Consider the following 24,324-nt stretch of genomic DNA (forward strand, 5'->3'; position numbering starts at 1 on the left):
CAACAGTTATTCCCTATGTTCACTAATAAATGGATACAAATATTCATTTTCAAAAGAGGGTGAACTCATTCATGCTGAGCACTGAACATACAAATACCCCAAACATTTCTTTTTAACACTGACATACTCAAACATACAGAAGAAGTAGTTTCATTACAGCAAAGTCCTGAATCCTGGCACGTGATGACACGCCCCGCTCTACATTCAGGCCTGTGTTTGATCGCTCACCCATCTGACGTCTGCCAGCTCTGTAAACATTTACTCATGCTATTAACACAGACCACCGAATTCAGCACTGTCTGACCACATATTACATCGCAGCTATAGTTAGAATATAATGTCTGACTTGTACGGCTGCTGGGAAGCATTGTTAACATACACAACCAATTCATGCCTCGCTGTAAACAACACAGAAACAAATATACAACCGGGGGACGGGACATATTAAGGCCCTTTGATATGCGAAGCCGGGCACCATGTCAAATAAAACCTCCGTTTACAGATCCAAGAACTGAAAACACATTGGCCTATGTCCTGTTTCTCATGTGTCGAGAACAAAATGAGCTGCAAGATATGGTTAGGATGTAATGCTGCGATAATTGCAGCCGAATGACGGCATGGTTCAGTCACTTCATGGTTTGCTTCTATGTGTATTTTTAGATTTGATGATGACTCAGAGACTGGTTGATCCGTTAACACACTCAAAAAAAAAAAAAGATTTTTGCTGCTTGTTCAAACAACTTATTTAAAATGAGCTTAAACATCACAATTCTTGAGTTTTTTTGGGGGGAGGTGCAACTTCATTGTTTTATGTTCAATCCACTTAAATTTGTAAAAACAGTCAAGTTAACGTAATTGGTTTGTGTTGTGACAACTTTAAAGGGCATGAACCCCCCTCCCCCGTGTTAGTCGGGTGTTTTCACACCTCTTGTTTGAAAAAGTCAGGAAAGTAGGTGAGTCCAGCTTTTTTAGGTGGGAGTGTCAAGTGGTGAAAGATGGAAGGGTTTGCATGAAAAAGGGAGTTTTATTACATGCACTATAGCTGATTTTCACAGCGACAACACAAACACAGATGCAGGGGAGACAATGACTACGTTTACATGGACATCAGTAATTGAATTAAATGCCTTAGGGTTATCTTATCTGAATAAGACAACAATATGATTAAGGTGTTTACATGAGTTGCTTTTTGAATGTTCCTTTCATGATCCCGTTTTACATGTTGTCGCACATAATTCAGTTAACATCATCGTGTCACCACGCTATCTACATTTCCTCTGGAGTTTCATGCAATCTTGGTTGTTTCATTCTTGATTTGTCAACTTTTACTGCAGTTTGCCACTTTCACTTTCATTCCTACATTCAAATTCATTAAAATCCTACACGACGGTAATAGTCTAAGATGTTTACATTCTGAAAGTAGCATTTACAACAGATCTTTTAGTCCATAATAGTGTAGTGATAGTAACGTACTGTAACTATTAACGTGATATAAACGTAGTAACTAAATCATTTGACTAAGGTATGTCTTTAAAAATTTTAGTGCTGACTATACTAACTTTGCCATCTGAAAAAACATAAACAAAAAACATTGATCACACACTTACCAAATCTGTAGAGACAGGTCAATTAGCGTCAACTAGAACAGTTTCTTATTTAAAAGAAGAGGAGTGGCAGATACAGATTTCACCATTTTCAGATGCGAAAAGCTAAAATTGGGTAAAAAATGTTCCTTACAAACATATTTCTGTCGCGTGTTAGCAGACCACTGTAATCCACACATGTGAGTCCACACTCTGCGTTCTCTTTGTTGCAGCACTTTTATAAACGCAACACTGATGTCACAATGTCTCCAAAATTTGGTGTGGCGTCTCTCATGGTGTCTCTCTGCCATCTGAACACTGTAACAGGTAAAAACTTTTACTGTATCTTCAAAGCTATCATGCATATTAATGAAGTTGCACCTCATTCATAATAGAGTGCGCTGATTGGTTCGAACCTTTCTCATGAATTAATGCTGAAATCTTAAAGATGTCACGCTGTACCGGCGTCTCCACTGGAATTTACACAATGTACGCATGGCCGTGACGCAGCTTCAAATTTTCTTTTCAAACCAGAAGAACAAATTTGCTCAAAATAACGCAAAAACAACCATTTTTCACTTTTTTGTGTGAAATAAATGTGTCCTAATTGTGTTTTTAGCAATGTGGGACACATATATGACTGTCAACATCTCAATAAATGTGTTTTGGTGTTTCGTGACCCTGTAAGGGATTGTGTGGAACCCTTTATTTTTACAGTGCAACGAGAATACACTGAGAATACCAAAAAACCTCAATAATTATGATGATTCAGTTTATTTTAAATAAGTAGTAATGAAAAAATCTTTTTTTGAGTGTAAGCTGGCATCTGAAAGGTATTTGGAGTAGAGTTTAGATTATCTGTCCAAGCCAGAGCTGATATTTCCTGCCACTATCTTCAGGCTGGGCTGGGCCCTGATCAAGCATTTGTGTTTTTTTGGTCATTAATTAATTAGCCTGATTGGGTGGAAAGCTATGCCATAATTAGAAATATTATACAAATTGTGGAGCAAAGTCGGCATAAGCAACACATGTGTGTGTCTACAAAGTTGCACAATTCGCAATGCGTGTCATGTGCAGCAACACTCTAGCTTCTGCAACAGCATCTCCTTCACTGGCACACATTCTCAACGAATGCGCTAGCAGAGAAGCAGCATGTGCGCAACGTGTATGTAGAGCAGAAACAGTACATAAAAATCAGTGGGTCTTGTTGATAGATTTATTGGGTAAATTTGCTACATTTACTGTAATTCAGTGTGTTTTTGGTCATTATCAAAGCACTTTAATCACTTTTAATTGATCATGAGCCGTAGCAAAAATAGACCAAGCGCCAAAATGATCACAGGGCTACTGCTTCAGATCTGCTCATGCTCCGCACTGACTTGCTGCTTCTGCATGCGGTATAAAAGCTCTAATCTTTTAACATGGACACCAAAAAAAAAAACATGCGCTGCTCACGCTCTGCTCGTGCGTGCGTTGTTGAAAGAGGTGATAGCAAAAAAGAAGGGACTTCCACGATGGAAGCAGGCCTGCCATGGCCTTCAATGTGCTTTTTGTTTATGATCCATTTTGAAAAAAACAAACAATGCAGTTTACATGCTTCGATCTTGTTGTGTTATTCATTAAGATAAATCTAAACTAATTTCTTGTTCAAACAACTCAGAATTGTAGTTGAGAACGTCTGTTAAAGCGGCCCACGTAGTAAAAATAGTCAGGGTTAAACAGTGCTCGGCTCATAATTACTTGATTAGGTAATTTTTGGGCCCGATCTAAGCTCTAATTTGGAGACTTTGGTTTATGCTTGAAAATGTTTGAACACTGTTTTGGTTTTACACCAAACAGCTAAACCATTGATATTTGATTGTGCTTTGAATGTAGTACGGTGGCTGGAGAGAGCTCAAATGTGCAGCAGTTAAAAAAAAAAAAACAGGCAAATAGAAAAATGCTTACAAATTGAGAAAACATCTGCATCTATTTTGCAACTCGCCAACGCAAATTCTCAAAACACATGCAATTTAAATTTATTTAATGTCCAATGTAATTTATTTAACTATGTTAGAGACAGTCACACCGTAGGACAGTTTTGAGTTTTTTATATTAAGAGGGCCACAGAAGACAAAGAAATGTTTAACCATTTGCTGCATTTTAAATGGTGACATTACTTATTATATTCATTTTTCTTATGTGTGATATATGAAAACACAATCGCTGTGTATGTTATATGTAGGGCCAGACAGAATCTGCTGACAATTTTTGCAATTTTTGCGCATAATTGTGGAAAAAATAAAGGTTATACAGTGTTTTAATTGTAGCAATTGTAGTATACTGAGTATATTTCTGAGCTAATTAATATACACCAACCCGTGAGATCTCTTCGCTCTAATGATCGACTCTATTTACAAGTTCCACGATCACGCTTGAAATGTCGAGGGGATAGAGCTTTTTCAGTAGCAGCTCCAAGATTTTGGAATGATCTTCCACTATCGATAAGATCTTCCCCAACTTTTGAGTCTTTTCAGAGGTCACTGAAAACACACTTTTTTCTTTAGCTTTTAATCATGTGTTGTAAATTTATGTATTTTGGCTTTTGTTTATGTTTGCATGTATTATTTGTTTTAATGTATATCACTTTGGTACCCATTGTGGTTGGTTGAAAGTGCTCTAGAATAAATCGAGTTGAGTTGAGTTGAGTTAAGTAGAGCTTCTTTATTAAAAAAAGATAGGAAACAAAAACAAGTTCTGAAAGAGATCAAACCTCAGCCATGTCAGGAAAAGGTAACTCAAATGTAACGTGTAATGCATTGCTTACTATAAAAAGTAACTAAGTAACACAACCTGTTACTTTTTTGGAGAGTAACTCAATATTGTAACTTTAAAAATAACATTCCCCAACACTGGGTGAGCGTAAGAGATTCTTAAATTGTTACTAATGTGTGTGTGGGGTGTTGTGTGTGTTTAAAACTGTAGTCTATGTCTCTCAAACGGTTTTTGGACCACTGTATCATTCCATAATCTTATCTGCTAAAGTTAATGTTTTTGCAGGGGATTTTTGTAAATAATGAACCAATGCTTTTTCCTATAATGTTGTTGCAGTGTATGGCCAGAAAGGTAGTGATTTCTTGATGTAGTCAAGGAAGAGAACATTAAACATCCAAGGACTAAGATGGCATGATGAAGTGTAGATTTCCAGATATCAGAATTTTTTGAGGTCATTAAATCTATGTAGGGTGGCATGGTGATTCAGTGGTTAGCACTGTTGGCCTCACAGCAGAAGGTTGCTCGTTCATGTCCCGGGTGGGTCAGTTGGTGTTTCTGTGTGAAGTTTGCATGTTGTTCCCGTGTTGTGCGTGGGTTTCCTCCTCCGAGTGCTCCGGTTTTCCCCACAGTCCAAAGATAAGAACTGTAGGTTAATTTAATAAAACTAAATTAGCCGTAGTGTATTCGTGTGAATGTGAGAGTGTATGGGTGTTTTCCAGTGCTGGTTTCAGCTGGAAGGGCATGTGCTAAGTAAAAACTTATGCTGGATAACATTCTGCTGTGACGACTCCTGATAAATAAGGGACTAAGCCTAGGAAAATAATTGAATGAATAAATCAGTTTAAAATGGTGACACATGAAGAGTTCAGATGCAAAAACCTCTAAGTGCCATCTCAAATTTGCCATCGAAAATGAACATTTTATTCACCGTCCGTTGATTATGTAACGTTATTTTACTTTAAAGACCAGGAAAAGGACATATTCTTGCCATAAATGGGATATTACTGAACCTAAACACAGGATCCTGATAAAAAAAAATGCTTATTTTTAGAGCAGGATTTCAGACGGCATTTAGAGGTTTTTTGCATCTGAACTCTTCACATGTAACAGATGTCAGTATCAGATATTTTCTCTTTAAAAGAGGCCTACAACTCTGGATTGTCTTAAAAGGTAAGGTAACAACATGAGGACCACATCATTATTTGATAAACTGATTTCTATATTTGGACACAACCTTTTTTTACTTAAAAACCCATCAAAAAGATTTTTCTGCTTTTTTGATGAGCAACAAAAGCCAGCTGTGAAACACACCTGCGATCAGACGCAATCTTTTTGTCATGGGAATGAAGCAATAAAACTCAGTATGTTTCAATCGATAAACTGACTAGGTTTTTACATGTGCTGAAGAAACTGTGAGTTCCAGTGCTCAACTAACAACTGGTGATTGCCAGGCTCTTTTCCTTGGGTTTCTAATGTGTTCTGAGATGTAAATATGTTGTCATGTAGTTTGCTAGATGTTTTTTTTTTTTGTTGTTCTGGGTGGTGCCAAGCTGTTTCTCTGGGGTTGCTAGTAATGTATGTTCTGACATATCAAAGTGTTACTATAGGGTTGCTAGGTGTTTTTTTATATGGTTCCGGTAAATTGCCAGAGTGTTTCTATGGGTTTACTGATACTGTATGTTTTGAAATGTTAACATGTGGTTGCTAGGCGGTTTCTGTGGTTTTCTGGGTGGTTGCCATGCAGTTTCAGTGGTGTTTCTAGTGTGTTCTGAGATGTCAAAGTGTTGCTTTGTGGTTTAAAGTGGTGGCTATGAGGTTTCTATGGTGTTCTGGGCAGATACCAGGCTCTGGTGTTTTATTGTGTTCTGGAACTGTAAAATGTTGCTTGGGGATTTATATGGTTTTCTAGTTGGTTGCCAGGGTGTTTCTATGGGTTTACTGATATGTTCTGAAATGTTAATATGTTGCCATGTGGTTGATAGGTGGTTTCTTTGGTTTTCTGTGTGGTTGCCAGGCTGTTTCTATGGTGTTTCTAGTGTGTTCTGAGATGTCAAAGTGTTGCTGTATTGTTTCTATAGAGGGTTTTGGTGGTTACTGTGTTTCTAGGGCAACCAGGCTGTTTCTATGGTGTTTATGTGTTCTGGAACACTAAAATGTTGCTCTGGTTGCTAGGTGGATTTTATGGTTTTCTGGGTGGTTGCCCAGGTGTTTCTATGGGGTTACTGATATGCTCTGAAATGTTTATATGTTGCCATGTGGTTGTCAGGGTGTTTTTATGGGTTTGCCATGTTGCCATGTGGTTGGTAAATGTTTTTGTGATGTTATGGGTGGTTGCCAAGCTGTTTCTTTAGCGTTTTTTAGTGTGTTCTAAGATGTCAAAGGGTTGCTGTGTGGTTTCTATGGTGCTTTAGAGTGTTCTGGAACTGTAAAATTTTACTCCGTGGTTGCTAGGTGGTTTTTCTGGTTTTCTGGCTGGTTGCCAGAATGTTTCTATGGTGCTTTAGTGTGTTCTGAACTGTAAAATGTTGCTCTGTGGTTGCTAGTTGATTTCTATGGTTTTCTGGGTGGTTGCCACGAAATTTCTATGGTGTTTGTAGTGTATTCTGTGATGTCAACGTGTTGCTGTGTGGTTTCTATGGGGTTTTTGGTGATTGCTGTGTTGTTGCTATGGCATTCTGGGTGGTTGCCAGGCTGTTTCTATGGTGTTTTTATTGTGTTCTGGAACTGTAAAATGTTGCTCTATGGCTAGTCGGTTTCTATGGTTTTCTGGGTGGTTGCCAGGGTGTTTCTATGGGGTTACTGATATGTTCTGAAATGTTAATATGTTTCCATGTGGTTGCTAGATGTTTCTATAGTGTTCTGGGCGGTTGCCAAGCTGTTTCTATAGCGCTTCTTGTGTGTTCTGTCATGTCAAAGTGTTGCTATATAGTTTCTATGGGGTTTTTAGTGGTTGCTGTGTTGTTTCTATGGCATTCTGGGTGGTTACCAGGCTGTTTCTATGGTGTTATTATAGCGTGCTGGAACTGTAAAATGATGCTAGGTGATTTATAAGGTTTTCTGGATGGTTGTCAGGCTGTTTCTATGGGGCTATTGATATGTTCTGAAATGTTAATAAGTTGCCATGTGGTTGTTAGATGTTTGTGTGTTTCTAATATTCTGGGATGTCAAAGTGTTTCTGTATGGTTTCTATGGGGTTTTGATGGTTGCTATGATGTTTTTATTGTGTTTTGAGCAGTTACAAGGTGTTTCTATGGTGTTTTAATGTGTTCTGGAATGCTAATATGTTGCTCTGTGGTTGCTATGTGGTTTCTATGTTTTTCTGGGTGGTTGCCAGGCTGTTTTATGAGGTTTCTAATGTGTTTTGAGATGTCATAGTGTTTCTGCATAGGTAGGTTGCTAGGTAGTTTCTGTGGTGTTCTGGGTGGTTGCCAGGCTGTTTCAGTTTTTTATGTGAATATGTTGCTATGTGGTTGCTAGGTGGTTTCTATGCTGTTCAGAGTCTGTTTGTGGTTTTTAATGTTTTCTGGAGTGTGAAAGTGTTGCTGTGTGGTTTCTATGATATTTTGGATTGTTGCCATGCTGTTTGTTTGGGGTAACTAATATGTAACGCGCTTATGTAAATATGTTGAAATGTCATCACTAGGTGGTTTCAGTGGAGTTCTGGGTGGTTGCCAGGTTGTTTCTATGGGGCTTATAATATGATCTGGGATGCTAATATGTTGCTATATGGTTTCTAGGTGGTTTCTGTGTGGTTGCCAGGTTGTTTTTTGTGAGGTTACTAATGTGTTCCAAAATATTAATGAGTTGCTATGTGGTTGCTTGGTAATATGGTGTTTCAGTTTGCTTGCCATGGTGATTTTATGTGGTGTCTTTGGTGTTCTGGCATTCACTGAATTATCCAACCTAATAATTGTGATTCTTGCCTTAACTAGCAGCACTAATTAGCAAAAGTCCACCTCCTGTCTGTACAATACTATCAAATGCATTTAGTGACAGAGGAAAAGAAACAATAAGCGTCTGCTACTCCGTTACTGCTCCGTTGCTTTGGAGGAGGAGTTTTCATTTGTTAAATCAGAGAAATTAGTTCATTTGTGAGCAATGCATCATGGGTAAGAGCCTCAGTGGGTGGCGAAGGGAATCCTCTTCTGCAGCGCTAAACACAGCAGCATGGGTCAGTTCCCTATTTTTTCCACAGGTAGCTTCAGTCTCAGCATGGTTTGGAGGCTGTCCTGAATCTCAAATGGGGTGCAAAGGCTTCATAAAACAGTCTCAACTGTGCCGTCTCCTCTTGCTTTGTGAGGCACTTTTCTGCTCTGTTTATTTAAATCGCACCTATTTTACCCCTTTTTCAAGATTTAAGATAAGTCTTTTGTGTCTCCAGAATGTGTCTGTAAAGTTTCAGCTCAAAACACCCATCAGATTATTTATTATACCTTTAAGAATATTGAAAATTTCTGCTCTGATCACACTGTAGCTGTTTTTGTTGCCTGTGCCTTTAATGCTGATTCTTGCCACCCACCGTTCCCACATGCCTGTCAGAGTATGCCTCAATTTCTGCCTCGGCTGCGTTAGATAAACAGCACAGTGACAGACATGAAGGAAGCAGATTTTCAATGTTTGTGAGAAATACTACAGTAAGAAATTTTCCAATGATTATGGGATGTATTTGTTGTGGAATTAATTCAAGCCTTTCTGCAACGATGAGTCACACACAATGTCATTGCAAAATTCAAGCACACACACATGCACACACACCGCACACGTTTAACTTTGCACTGTTTTTGCACGCAAATGTGACAGGAGACAGGTTAACACACACTGCTGTACAGATATCTGTTATGTTGATGTAAAAAAATAAACCCGATATAAGTCCATGAACCAGCATCGAAGCGTCTTCTTTTATAATTGTGTTGACATGCAGCTGTGGTGATAAAGATGGTAAAATCGCTGTAATTCATTACAAACATGCACTGTTTTAAAAACGTTTTAAACTTGCAAAACTTGTTCTTGATCACATTTGATGATGGCTGATGATCACAGAGAGCTGAACAGATCTTTTAATCCAAGTTTCTTTGCACACGTCTTGTCTTGTTGACATGATTAAACATAATGTGAGGCCATGCTTCTTGATTGAATTAAATTGGTTATTTATTATTATTCATTCGTTCATTTTCCTTTCGGTTTAATCCCTTTATTAATCAGGGGTCGCCACAGCGGAATAAATTGGCAACTTATCTAGCATATGTTTTACGCAGCGGATGCCCTTCCAGCTGCAACCTACCACTGGGAAACACACATACACTACGGATAATTTAGCTTACCCAATTCACCTAAAGCGCTTGTCTTTGGATTTGCGATTTCTATTTAATCTATTCTATTATTGTCGTTTCTTATAAATTTCTTATTGTTATTATTTTAAATAAAGAAATATTGTAGCAAAGCTTTCACATGAGTATTCAAATTAACTTATTTGCTGCTCACACTTTTTTCTTTCATAATTATTTGATTAATTATTATTGTTTGAATAATTAATTGTTATTTGATTTAATATTAATTATAATTGTTTGATTTAATAAGCTTGTGCTTCATCCCGCTCCATTTCAACCATGTTGAAATGTATTTTGTTTAAAGAGTTGTTTTGTGTATGATTTTTCAGTTTGAAATAAATAAATCAAATCAAAAGATTGTTCAAATGAGCAATATTTATTTGAAAATATTGTGCAAGAAATATTTATCTTTTAATCTTTGCTTTTTTAATAATTATATTTACTCATTGTTTACGACTAAACAAAGGACAATCATAGTGATTTAAATATAAGAATAATATTTTTGATATTATATTATGTTGTTCATTATATATACCATATAAATTGTTGTTATAATAATAATAATAATAATAATAATAATAATTGGTATCAGTATTATTGTGAGTATTATAAAGTTTTAAGTTTTCAATTATACAATACAAATTCTTAAATCTAAAATACAAATTCTCTTTTTTGGACCATTCTTTGTAAACCCAAGAGATGGTTGTGCATGAAAACCCCAGTAGATCAGCTGTTTCTGAAATACTCAGACCAGCCCATCTTGCACCAACAAGCATGCCACGTTCAATGTCACTTAAATCACCTCTTTTCCTCATTCTGATGCTCGGTTTAAACTGCAGCAGATCGTCTTGACCATGTCCACATGCCTAAATGCTGCCATGTGATTGGCTGATTAGAAATTTGCATTAACGAGCAGTTGGACTGGTGTACATAATAAAGTGGCCACTACATATAAATTCATAATTTATAATTCAAAGCGCACAAAATGTTTTATTTACATATTTAGTAAATCCTTCCCTTTGGCGCAAAGTATTTTACAGCTAATTCATACCAGTCACTGGGCAGTTTTGAATCAATAAAATATTTGTCTTCCAGACGGTTTTTGACATCGTTTTTGATTTTGATGTCATATTAAAATGAATCAGATCATTGCAAGAAACTTTTTTTTGACCACTGCATTTGTGCATTTCCAGAAGAGGGATTATGGGAAAGTGATTTTGTCCTAATCAGATTGAGGCAGGATTTGAGGAGCTTTAGCAGCCTTCCGAAGAGTAATTCTCTCCGTGACGTGAGCAGACGATAAGGCATGTATTTTGTAGTTTTGCATTCTGAAAAATATTGTTTAAACCTCTCTGTTACTAAATATTTGTGGCTGACTCTGTGTGTCTTTGGCATGCCGCTTGAGACTGGTTTAGTGTGAGCACGTGTGTTTGTTTACTTCTGGGAACGTGGGAAAGAGGGTCAGAGCGGGCAAGCGTGAGGATCTCAAATCTGCAGCAGTTCTGACCCACTCTCTTTTTCGCTCTTTAAACATTGGAGCATGGTTCTGTTTAAAGAGGTTGGAAACAAGAAGTACAGGTCCTTTAGGTGACAAAACTGGCAGAAAACTTGATGATGAGTATATAGCACTTTATGATTTATGTATTTACAAATATGTACTACTAATATATATGTACTTCATTCATTTTCGAACTTTGGATACTTATTTTTATTGGAAATGTATGATCTTGAACCTGAAATACATTTTAAAATATTTTGGTATATGAAGTGGGAAATTAAATCTTTTTCTGTCACAAAAAAAATATGTTTATATGTTTTATTGAGCATCAAAGTTACAAAATTATAATAATTACTAAGAATTCTGACTTCAACTGTATATGTATATGTGTGTATATATATATATATATATATATATATATATATATATATATATATATATACAGAGAGAGAGAGAGAGAGAGAGAGAGAGAGAGAGAATTACTAGCCCCCCTGAATTATTAGCCCCCTGTTTATTTTTTTTTATTACATAAACTAGGCAGGTTAGGGTAATTAGGCAAGTTATTGTATAATGGTTTGTTCAGTAGACAATTTGCTTAAAGGGGCTAATAATTTTGACCTTAAAATGTTTTTTTAAAAATTCAAAACTGCTTTTATTATAGCCAAAATAAAACATAAATAAGACTTTCTCCAGAAGAAAAAATATTATCAGACATACTGTGAAAACTTTCTTGCTCTGTTAAACATCATTTGGGAAATATATTTAAAAAATAATAATTCAGAGGAGGCTAATAATTCTGACTTTAACTGTATGTATCTCGTATTGCCCCGTTGTCTCCTCACGGTTCGGTGCACCCTGTGATCCGCGGTTCAGAATATGCATTACAATTATTGGTTTGGTGATAAAGACAACTGCAACTAAGCAAAAAAGTTCCACCTTTTTACACTTCCGATTACCTTTCACATGCATTATACGTGCGAAGACTTGTTTAATCATCTCTTAATATGTAAATCGGTTGTTGACATCGTTTCCTCACATATCGGTTTGTGGAGTTTCTCATCATGGCAGGTGAAGGAGATAAAGTGCCAAAGCACAGGTGAGACCAAAGCACAGATTTATATTTTTTGCAAAGGCTAGATTAGTGGTCACTAACAGGTGGCTCGAGGTCTGCATCCACACCCAGAAGCATCCCATACAAATCCTGACATACAACAGGTCTGTTACTTCAGTCCTACTCCTGCTGGGTGCCGAATTAAGATGAGAGAGAAGAGCCGAATGCTCTCTCTTTGCTTAAGTTTCATTCATGGTGCTGATAAGTGATAACGGAGCTCTCTGGAATGATTGGTAATAAACATGCATTGTTGCCTTGGTAATGCAAGCATAACATAAACAGAAGTAATCAATGCTCTAAAAGTACTCAGTTATTAAGAAACAAAAGAAGACATTTAGAAGAAAACTAGATACCTGTTATCATTGACATCTATAGTATGAAAAAGCACTGCAGTGTTTGGGTGTTCTGTGTTTGTAATTCCCTTCACATTCAGAAGGTACCGTCACTCCCGATCCTGCACAAATATTCAATTTAGCCTGTTTAGGCAGAGTTGGGCCACAGTGTTTACAAGCGCCGTCGTCCTCCTTAGTGACGATTATTGTCATAGAATGCTTTCTGTTCTAGTGCTGAACAAGTTGCTGGTCGAGTTAAAAGCAGTTGAAAGTTCTTTAAAGCCTGGACATAGTTTAACAATAGTTTTGTGTTTACGCTCAATGAAATAATTAATGTCTGTATTTCCACTTGAAGAAGCAACCACTCTCGTCAGCAGCTATTTCAGCTTGTGTTCTCCAGCAGTTTAAAAGCGCATGCTTATTAACTGATGTTGCAGCAGAAAACATGATTTAAAAGAAGCATCTCTTTCTTTCAAAAATATATTTGTAACATAAGTAACACAATTAAATTGACATTAGTAACTGTAATTAAACTACACAAATGTAAAATGTAATTCATTACATTATGCAATTCTCAAAAATGTCATTAGAATACAGTAACGCGTTTCTGAGGAACACGTTACACCCAACTCTTTTAGACATGGATATATATATATATATTGCAATCATAATTTTCGAAAGTATTACATCGTTTTTGTAAACATTTATTATTACCATTTGTTGAGTCTCCCCATACAGTTTAATATAGCTTTGGATCTGGAAGCCACTTCACGTGACATCACACTGAACAAGTGGATGAGTCGATAAAATATATATATTTTTTTTTAACCAGAAGTTGCTGAGATTTTTATTTCAGTATGCTGATTTACTTCCAACTAAAATGGAATATTGAGTAGAAGGCGTGACTTTCTTTTGGCGCATGTTTCCCTCATAGCAAACAAATGGTAAAAGGGGTGTGGCTAATAATATTTCGATGAAGCTGTCAAACTGATATCATCAGAGAATGACCACCACTACAAATGTGTAATGAAATGTGTATATATATATGTAACGTGTTTATCATGTGTGGCCATACGCCCAAAGCGCTTAACAATCGTGAGCGGGAGGGGGGGTCTCTGCATACGACCACCAGTGTGCAGCATCCACTTGGATGATGTGATGGCAGTCCCAGGACAACGGTGCCAGTGCGCTCACCACACACCAGCTATTGGTGGAGTGGAGAGAAAGTGATAGAGACAATTCAGGGGATGAGGATGATTAGGAGGCCATGATGGGTAAGGGCCAATGGAGGGAGTTTGACCAGGACACTGGGGTTACACCCATACTCTTTATAAGAAGTGCCATAGGATTTTTAATGACCACAGAGAGTCAGAACTCTGTTTAACGTCTCATCTGAAAGACAGCACCGACTAACAGTATGGTGTCGCCTTCACTTTACTGGGGCATTAGGACTCACACAGACCGCAGGTTAAGCGTTTCCCATGTGGTCTCCCATCCAGGTACTGACCAGGCTCAGCCCTGCTTAGCTTCAGTTAGTAACTGGTCTTGAACTGCAGGGTGATATGGCTGTGCCGTCGTGGAACAAAAAAGCAAATGATGAGAATTTGATTGAAGATTACCAAAACAACCTTTTTTTTTTAAGTGAATCAACTTGCGTGTATTAATTTACCTAAAGAAAAGCAATATGCGCTAGCCAAATACACATTGTACTTGCACTATTGACCATAAAAATGTTTTCATTCACAAAACCGACTGAGCATTTTAAGCATTTTAGTTAAATCCCACTGTCCATTCGTGGATTTGTCTGGTTTACAAGCGCAGGAAGAGTTATGTGCTTGCTTAATGAGAGTTGTACATCTCAAAGCACTTTGTGAGGACATTTAAAGAGGCTAATTTAAGATTTGAAAACACTGACTGTTCAGCTTTGGATGTAAGACTCAAGGTCTCGCAGTGATTAACAGCTGTGTTTAGAAGTCGAAGCAAACACTTCACTTCATGTGCCTCATAACCGAAGATGAATTCATTTCGAAGCATCTACAGCTTGGCGACATTTTATAATTATTCATGGTTGTCCTCGGCCGATATTCAGCTATTTGTTTTTATACAGCCGTTTCAAATGCAAACAAGAACATTGATTTAATACGCTAAGCACTAACAGAACTTGCACTCAAAGCAAACACACTTCTCATTATTTGAAAGAGGTGCACATTTTTACCACCATGGAAGCCTAAGTGCAGAAATTACATGGGATACCTTAAAGGGATAGTTCACCCAAAAATGAAAATTCGGACATGATTTACTCACTTTTTACTTGTTCAGATGTTTATTTGGGTTTCTTTCTTCTGTTGAAAACCAAAGAAGATATTTCGAAAAATGCTTGTTTTTGGCGTCTATTGCCATCCATTGTAATTTTTTGGATGCTAGACACTAGCTACATTTTCATCCACCTATTTTTAAGCACATTTTGGATATGCGCATAAAAATGGTTGATGGAAACCCCAAGATGCGCATACGTTTTGAAAATGCGCTTAAAAATGTATGCGCATAACTGATAGGATAAACTTTTTTTTCGATAAGAAAAGATGTGCATAAACTGCGATGGAAACACTTTTACCGAACAAATTCCAGTATTCGCATAATAAGAGATCATGTAATGATAAAAATATGCGTGATAGACAAATCAGAAGGCTGAGCACATTGTAAACCATCTGAAATCTTGTTTTGGTCATTCGAAAATGCGTTAACTGTTTCAGTATTAGTGTTATTTTATTATTAATGACCTCCAGAACTGTCAAGAGTTTCTGTGCTCCACACCTTCAAACGCCACCACGCTTTCATTGCATGTTGGCATACTGTCTTCTGAGACACAGGTCATTTATTAAATGAAAAAAAAGAAATGAAAGCTTCTCCTACCACAGCGTTTTTATTGTTGATACTTGGCACCAGTTAATGAGGAAGGGATGATTTTGTTCTCTTTGACCCATCAAGTGGAAACACTGCTTTATTCACACATCTTTTATGCACTATTCCAGTTTTGAGCATAAAGTTAATTCACACTTTTGGATGGGAACATAGCTAATGGGTGCAAGCAACAAACATTCTTCAAAATATCTGCTTTTGTGTTCAAAAGAAACTCATAAATGTATAAACTTGCATAAGGGAGAGTAAATGATAAGGTAGTTTTCTTTTTACTGCCTTTTTACAATCAATTTAAAGCACTGTTTGATACAAATATAAAGGAAAATAATTTAATTACTCATGATGTTCAAAACCTATTTGACTTTAATTAGACAGTGAAGTATTTTTTCAGGATGTTACTCTTTCAATATCCTCCATAATAAAAAGGGTGCATGGCAAAATGCCTCAAAAAAATTTAAATAGTAATTTGCACGCAATTTAAGCTGCATTGTTACATCGATTGCCCTGGGGTGCGTTTCTCAAACAACGACGTAACTTGCGGCTGAACTATCATAGTATGATGCATCATTTGGGAAAAGAACCACGATGTGACGAGTGTTCCCCAAAACCCCTAGTTTCTCTGTCACAGATCCGTTGTTTGAACCACGTTAGTTAATACGTAAAATGATTGTCTAAAGGGGGTGGAGTAACAACTTTAGAGAAGAACCCCATAATTTCTTTGTGCAAATGATATTGTTTTACATGCATGCACATTTAAAACCAAATCCAATATTAGTTTTGGTAAAAACATGCACTCGTTTTTTTATATTAATTGAAATATATGTACAGAAAATGGCATAGAGCCTATGTTTCCTTCACAAATATTATTGAGAACATTACATATTCTATTCTAAAACATAAACTCACTTACAAAAGCTAACACATATTCTAATATCATAAATAAATCATATAAATAAATAATGAGGCTGTTTATTAAGAATGTTTATTATTTATTAGGAAAAAAATCTAGAACAAAATTAGAAAAAAATCCTACTTTAATAATAATATTAATGATGATGATGATGATGATTATTATTATTATTTTTATTATTAAAAGTCTACTTTTACAATTTGACACATGCAAACCACTGTAGAAATGTGCTAACCAACTGGTCCATGTCAAATACAGTACAGATACATTTCTTTATAAATAACCTACTATAAATGAAAAGCATTAACGTATGCTATGTTTTATGTTTTCACAAGCTTTGGAGACGTAACATAAATTCTGCTTTGAAATAATAGGTCACCTATAGCTTTCGTCATGAGACACTGCTGTGTTCAAAATGACATCAATGTTTTCAAAGTGCCCTGTGACGGAGTGCATTTGTAAACATGAAGATCGCTAAAACAGAACTGTAAAAATACTTTGAAAGCTAATTACACCAAAGAGAGAAGAATTGAATGCTTTTTTATTAATCATTCCAAGTTTAAATGTTAGAATGTTCTAAATGAATAGGGCATAGGGGGGATAACTGGGAATAGAACACAGCCAGGAACGTTAGATGTTTCTAACTACAGCTCCAGAGGTGTAGTTGCAAGTATACAAGTTTGCGACACACAGTTTGGAAATGTTCATTGGAACATTGGATTTGGGAATCGCCAAATTAACGAACGATGTTTGTAACGACGGAACTTCCATCACTAGCCAACTAAGGTTGCTTTTCGGAAACGCAGCCCAGACTGAGGCTCATTATTCGGCATATTATCTTCGCTCAAGTTCTTCATCAGATATCTTTTTTTTATCCTAAGTTTGATCACATTTTATTTGAATGTATAGTTTGCTCTATTAACAAATCATTAAGTAGGTATTTTATTAATAGTTAGTAGTATTTCTTATTAATAGTTATTAAGGAAAAAGTTTACGTATTGGGTAGGATTAGGAATCTAAAATAAGATCATACGGACGGCATTGTGACTTAGTGGTTACCACTGTCGCCTCACAGCAAGAAGGTCTCTGGTTTGAGTCCCAGCTGGACCAGTTTGCATTTCTGTGTGGAGCTTGCATGTCCTCCCCATGTATGCATGGGTTTCCTCTTGGTGCTCCGGTTTCCCACACAGTTCCTAGATATGCGCTATAAGTGAATTGAATGAACTAAATTGGCTGTAGTGTATGAGTGCGTGTGTGAATGTGAGAGTGTATGGGTGTTTTCCAGTACTGGGTTGCATCTGGAAGGGCATCCGCTGCAAAAACATATGCTGGAATTGTTGGTTGTTCATTCCGCTGTGGCAACCCCTGATAAATCAGAGACTGAGCCAAAGGAAAATGAATGAATACGATCATACTTTGTAAGTGCTAATAAACACTTAACTTCTTAATAATAGGCAGGTAAAAAGCAAAGGTGTGAATTGTTACTTTAACTAAAGTGCTAAGTTTTATTTCCTATGTTTTATTATATTGTGGTTACTCTTGACATATGCATATCGTTATGAGTACGTGCTTAGGGTGTCAGTTCAGGAGTCAGTTTAACAGAATGTTCATGTTGCTTGAGCTGTCAATTTCTATCAAAAATTCTCCTTACAACATAATTTTAGCACCCCTTTAGCCTTTAATGCTGGCTCTCGCAGAAGTGAGATCTTACTTGAGCTTTGCAGATGTCTTTGTGGATATAGACTCAGGTGTTCATGCAGAGCCAGCTCACAGGTGTTTGGCCAACACCTCGGTATTTAAAAACTCCTCTAAGGTGGAACGGAAAGTCTAAAATATCAGGCGCTGTTTTCATATTGTAAAGCTGTGAAAGCAGGATAAAGAGCGAACCTGCCAAGCGCAGTCCAGTATTTCACCCTGAACAAGTGGAGTTCAGCTCAGCATGAAAACATGCCTGTGCACTTTCCCAGAGCTCCTTCACTGACTGCTCAACAGCTGATACGTGGCAGATAAAACTGTCTCTATCTATCTATCTATCTATCTATCTATCTATCTATCTATCTATCTATCTATCTATCTATCTATCTATCTATCTATCTATCTATCTATCTATCTATCTATCTATCTATCTATCTATCTATCTATCTATCTATCTCTATCTATCTATCTGTCTATCTATCTATCTATCTATTCTGTGTCTGTCTGTCTGTCTGTCTGTCTGTCTGTCTGTCTGTCTGTCTGTCTGTCTGTCTGTCTGTCTGTCTACAGTGGGTACGTAAAGTATTCAGACCCCCTTAAATTTTTCACTCTTTGTTATATTATATCTCTGTCTGACTGTTCGTCTGTCCGTCCGTCCATCCATCAATATGTCTGTCTGTCTTACCATCAGTTTGTCTGTCCTTCATTCTTTCCATTCGTCTGTCTTTCCATCAATATCCATCAAAATGACTTAAGAAAACTTTTAGCATATTTTTTGTTCACTTAAATGTAGTTATTTTAATTCTAGTAAAAATAATTTTGTATTCTACAGATTCATTGATTAATTGATTTTTTTCACTTTGGGTGATCAATTCTAACACTCTTTAATCATTCAAATGTCAAATGTCTATTATTATTATTATTATTATTATTATTATTATTATTATTATTATTATTATTAAGTTGCAAAAGTCAAAACCCCATCTCTTTTTGTGTAATAAAGTTGAATTCAGAAAGTAAGTTGTAATACATCACTTTTTCAAGCCATTATGCTTTATTTGTCAAATCTGTTGTTTTTATTTACATTTTTAAAGATATAACAGTTAAATATGCCCATATATTATTATATGTTTTAACCAATGTTTTTATATATATATATATATATATATATATATATATATATATATATATATATATATATATATATATATATATATATATATATATATATACCCTGACCTGCCGAGTTAACCTGGTTAAGCCTTTACATGTTACTTTAAGCTGTATAAAAGTGTCTTGAAAAATATCTAGTAAAATATTATGTACTGTCATCATGGCAAAGATAAAAGAAATCAGTTATTAGAGATTAGTTAATTAAACTGTTTTGTTTAGAAATTTGTTGAAAAAAATCTTCTTTGTTAAACAGAAATTGGGGAATAAAATAAACATGGGGGACTAATAATTCTGACGTCTGTCTATCCGTCTTACCATCAACATGTCTGTCCTTCTTTCTGTCCATCGTCTGTCTTTCCATCAATAAGTCTGTCCTTTTTTCTGTAATTTTATGTATCAGGATGTTTATTCATTCTGTCTGTCATTTTGCTGTTGACTATTATTTTGTCTGTTTGTTTGTTTGTTTTTTCAGTAAGTCTTTCCATCCATCAATCCATTACAATATAACTGATTTATTTATTTAATTTGATTTTGAAATTTGATCAATTCAATGACTTTGACAAATCAGATCACATCCTACAGCCGTACATCAAAAGGACCAGTGTATCATGTAGATTTCACATGTAATTAGGCTATAATGGTTGCCATTTCCAGTCAATCAACAGCTGTTTAAAAGCTACAAGTGTTTCCTTGTGTCTTATGGCGCCGGGCTCTTAAAGCTAAAGCCTTTGACTGAACTTAAAGCCCCTGTTGACCCACATATTGAACATAGATGTCATGTGAACGTAAATAAGGTCCAGGGTCAGTATATTGTCTCACATTTCTCCAACGCTAGATCATTAAAGCCTCCATAAGCCCAAAGGAAGGGCTTCTCTAGGTTTAGCCTCTGGTCACTCTCCAGCAACCTGACAGGCCTGCTCCACTCTCTCTAATACGTGCTAATTGCATTCCCGCTTACTCACTAGATGGGAAGAATGCGCATGTTATTTCTGCACCAGGGCCCATCAGCAGATTCCAGCTTTGAAAGTAAAAACATAGCTGGTTGAGTCAGAAAGGTGCAGGGAAGGTACACTATGAAGCAATTTTCTTCTTCTGCTGAATCTTACTGAATGAAAAAAAATGGTAGTTTTTTTGCGTATGCTATAAACTCTAGACAAGTTGTTTGTTTTATCCACACTTTCAGTAATAAAGTCTCAAAACCTTTTCAAAAGTTACACATTTGTACTTAAATGGTCCATATTGGTACCTCATTGGTATTTGTTAGTACCTAAAAATTTCAAGATGTACACGTTAAGTATGGTGGCGCAGTGGATAGTGTGGATAGCATTTCTGTGTGGAGCCCCCGCTTTCATGTGGGTTTCTTTCGGGTGCTCCGGTTTCCCCCACAAGTCCAAAGGCATACACTATACAGTAGGTGAATTTGTGTAAGATAAATTGTCCGTAGTGTATGTGTGAGAATGTGAGGGTGTACAGTTGTCTTACAGTGATGGGTTGCAGCTGGAAGGGCATCCGCTGCATAAAACATATGCTTAATAAAATGGCGGTTTATTCCATTGTGATAAGTTGGCGGTTTATTCCGCTGTGGCGACCCCTGACTAAAGTGACTAAGCCGAAAAGAAAATGAATCAATGACACATTAGGTACTAGTATGTTTGAGTTATTAATAATGACCCTTTAGTTACAACATGTGCCTTTTGAAAAGGTACCACCCCAGTGACAGCTCTTGTACCTTTACTTTTGAGAGTGTATGTATCAGTCATTGATCATGTAGCATGTTTTATTAAGGTTTCATTTAGAGTCACAGAATAACATTATTACATTGTTATTCATTATTCATCTGTATTATATAAAAAAATAATATGACTGGGCTGTAGTTGTCTCTATATGACAATATGACAAATGACAATGTCCTGAAGGATGTTTTTAATTAAAACTATCTGGGATGCTGAATGAATAATTTGTGAATATGTGCATTCATTTTAGTTTGTTTTTATCACATAAGTTGTGAAATTACATAAGTTCACTTTTATTATAATATCTGTTCACTTACAATGCAATTAAAATATATTAATAATAATTGTTTGTTCTACAGATTGATTGATTGATTGATTTATTTATTGATTTATTTATTGATTGATTAAAATGTTCACTCTGGGGTGAATAATCCTAATACTGTTTAATCTGAACTCCCTAACTACATCAGAACAGCAGAGTCACTTGCTGTCTTCAAGAAACGACTAAAAACGCAACTGTTTAATCTCCACTTTCCTTCCTAATCTGCAACTGCCTCTCTGGCTATACCACTAACTGTGCCCTCTCTCTCTCTCTCTCTCTCTCTCTCTCTCTCTCGCTCTCTCTCTCTCTCTCTCTCTCAAAAAAAAAAAAAAAAATTACTAATGCTTTGCTTCTTAGACTTTACACAGCTGAAACTTGTCTATAGCACTTGTTCACTGCTGCTCTTATAGTTGTGTAAATTGCTTCCTTGTCCTCATTTGTAAGTCGCTTTGGATAAAAGCGTCTGCTAAATGACTAAATGTAAATGTCTATATAGCGCTAAACATTAGCATAATTTAAAGGCCTTGGTGCTAATAATTTTGTTAGAACTAATTATTATTATTATTATTATTATTATTATTATTATTATTATTTATTATTATTATATTATTATTATTACACTACTACTACTACTATTAAGTTGTAAAAATCAAAACCATATCTCTTAAAAATTGATATAGGCTTTTTGTAAAATGCATACAGTATTCAGAAAATTCAGAAAATAAGATATAATACAAATAATAATAATTCTTTACATTTCTATAGCGCTTTTCTGGACACTCAATGTGCTTTACACAATGAGGGAAATCTCCTCATCTACCACCAGTGTGCAGCATCCACCTGGACTACACACCAGCTGATTGGTGGAGAGGAGTCAGAGTGATGAAGTCAATTATAATATGGGGATGGTTAGGAGGCCATGATGGACAGAGGACAGTGGGCAAATTTGGCCAGGATAACAGGAGTAAACTCATACTTTTTTCGAAAGATATTCTGGGGTTTTTAACGACCACAGAGAGTCAGGACCTTGGTTTAACGTCTCATCGGAAGGACAGCGCTCAATGAGCAGTAAAGTGTCCCAATCAATATATTGGGGTGTTAGGACCCACACAGACTGCAGGTTGAGTGCCCCTGGCTTCACTAACACCACTTCAAGCAGCAACTGACCGGGCGCAGTCCTGCTTAGCTTCAGTCGATGACCATGTGAGAGTTGCAGAGAGCTAGCTGCCGGCAATACATTATTTCTTCATAAATAAAAGCAGTGGCTGCTATGCTTTTTTGTCAAATGTATTATTATTTGAAGTTTAACTCACGTTCCCCAAAATAATAGAACAACAACAAGGAAGGATCCAATATGTAAGGTGGTTTAATGACCGGTAACAAAAAACAGTACAAAATCAGAGAAAAGGAAAATAAACATAGTGCTGAATAGATGAGCTGAAGAAGTCCAGAAACAGCTAGCGGTCCCAAGAATACACAGAGCATCCGGACAAGACACAATGTCACAATAAGCAAACAATATTGAACTGACACAAACACCCAGCGCTCTGATATAGTCATGATAATTAGCTACAGCTGCAGTGACTTAATCAGCCCAGACTTAGTCATGTGACAAAACAACGCCAACATGCCACTAAACACACATGAACAAAGCCACGTCACAATAATACAGACACATCAGGAAGTGTGCACAACTCACAACCATGACAGAAACAGTTCATTTATGTATTTTATTATGTTATAACTGAGGATTAAATCTATAATTATGAGAATATAAGCATAATTTATAAGTGAAAACATTTAAAAACAAATAAAAACATTTATAAAGTTTTTTTAGCGTAAAGTTTGTATTTTTTTCCAGCTATATTTTTTAAAAATAAAATCAGCAAATATAGTACTATATGAACATGCTTAAATCAAGTTTTCTGATTAAGTTTTTCTATGCTGAAAATTGTACACAACTTTTTTACATTAAAATCATATTACATCTTTACTTGACACTTTTAAAACTTGCAAAAAATGATATATCATGTTTAATATTTTTTATTTTTTTTTTTTATAATTTTTTTTAGGGAATTTAACCTTTTATTGACAGAACAGAGGAGATTTACAGACAGGAAAGTGTGGTGAGCAGAGATAGGGGAAATATCGGCAAAGGACCTCGAGCCGGGAATCGAACTCTGGTCGCGCAAGCATCTGGGTGGTATATGTCGACGCACTAACCACTAGGCTATTGGCACCGACTATCATGTTTAATATTAGACCTCCCGAGTCACTGCATTAAAAAAAATCTAGGATATTCACCGAAATCACTTAATCTGAATTGACTGTCGGTGCATAAGGACTTTAAGTTTGCTGAAGCCGAGCTATTGAGCTTCAGGGATTTTCCAGTTATTTAACACATCTGGCTTACCTGTGTGTGTGTTTTTTTCTCAGGCTGGATTTACAGTAAAAGGTTTAAAGATCAAATTTAGATTGAGGTGTAATTACCCAAAATCATGCCTTTGTTGACGGTAGGCTTATCTGGCAAAGGAAAGTATAATCGCAAGCTTTTGTGATGTTAAAGCTTACTATTACCATGTTATCATGGCTCTTTGGAGGAATAACAGCTGACAAAGGGGAAACATTTATTTGGAGGGCTTTCACCATTAGACTGAATCCCACTGGAGCACGAGGGATTTTACTGTAGGCTGTTGAGAATGAGGTTAGAGAGTCATGTGATCCTAATATTATTCTACTGCAAACATGAGGACTCAAAGCTCATGACTTTGATTTATCTTAGTCTTGTTATTTTAGTGACTTATGGCTAGGCCCATATGGAATCAGCGTGTGCAGAAATCCACAGATTTTAGCCCATCATTGAGTCTGTTTATTTACTTGTGTAAAAGTGAGCACATTTATATTTATTAAGATTTTAAATTCAGTAATATTATTGACAAATATGAAAATTATCATATGATTTATTCA

Source organism: Danio aesculapii, chromosome 20 (genome assembly GCF_903798145.1).
Source record: "Danio aesculapii chromosome 20, fDanAes4.1, whole genome shotgun sequence".
Classification (NCBI taxonomy): Eukaryota; Metazoa; Chordata; class Actinopteri; order Cypriniformes; family Danionidae; genus Danio; species Danio aesculapii.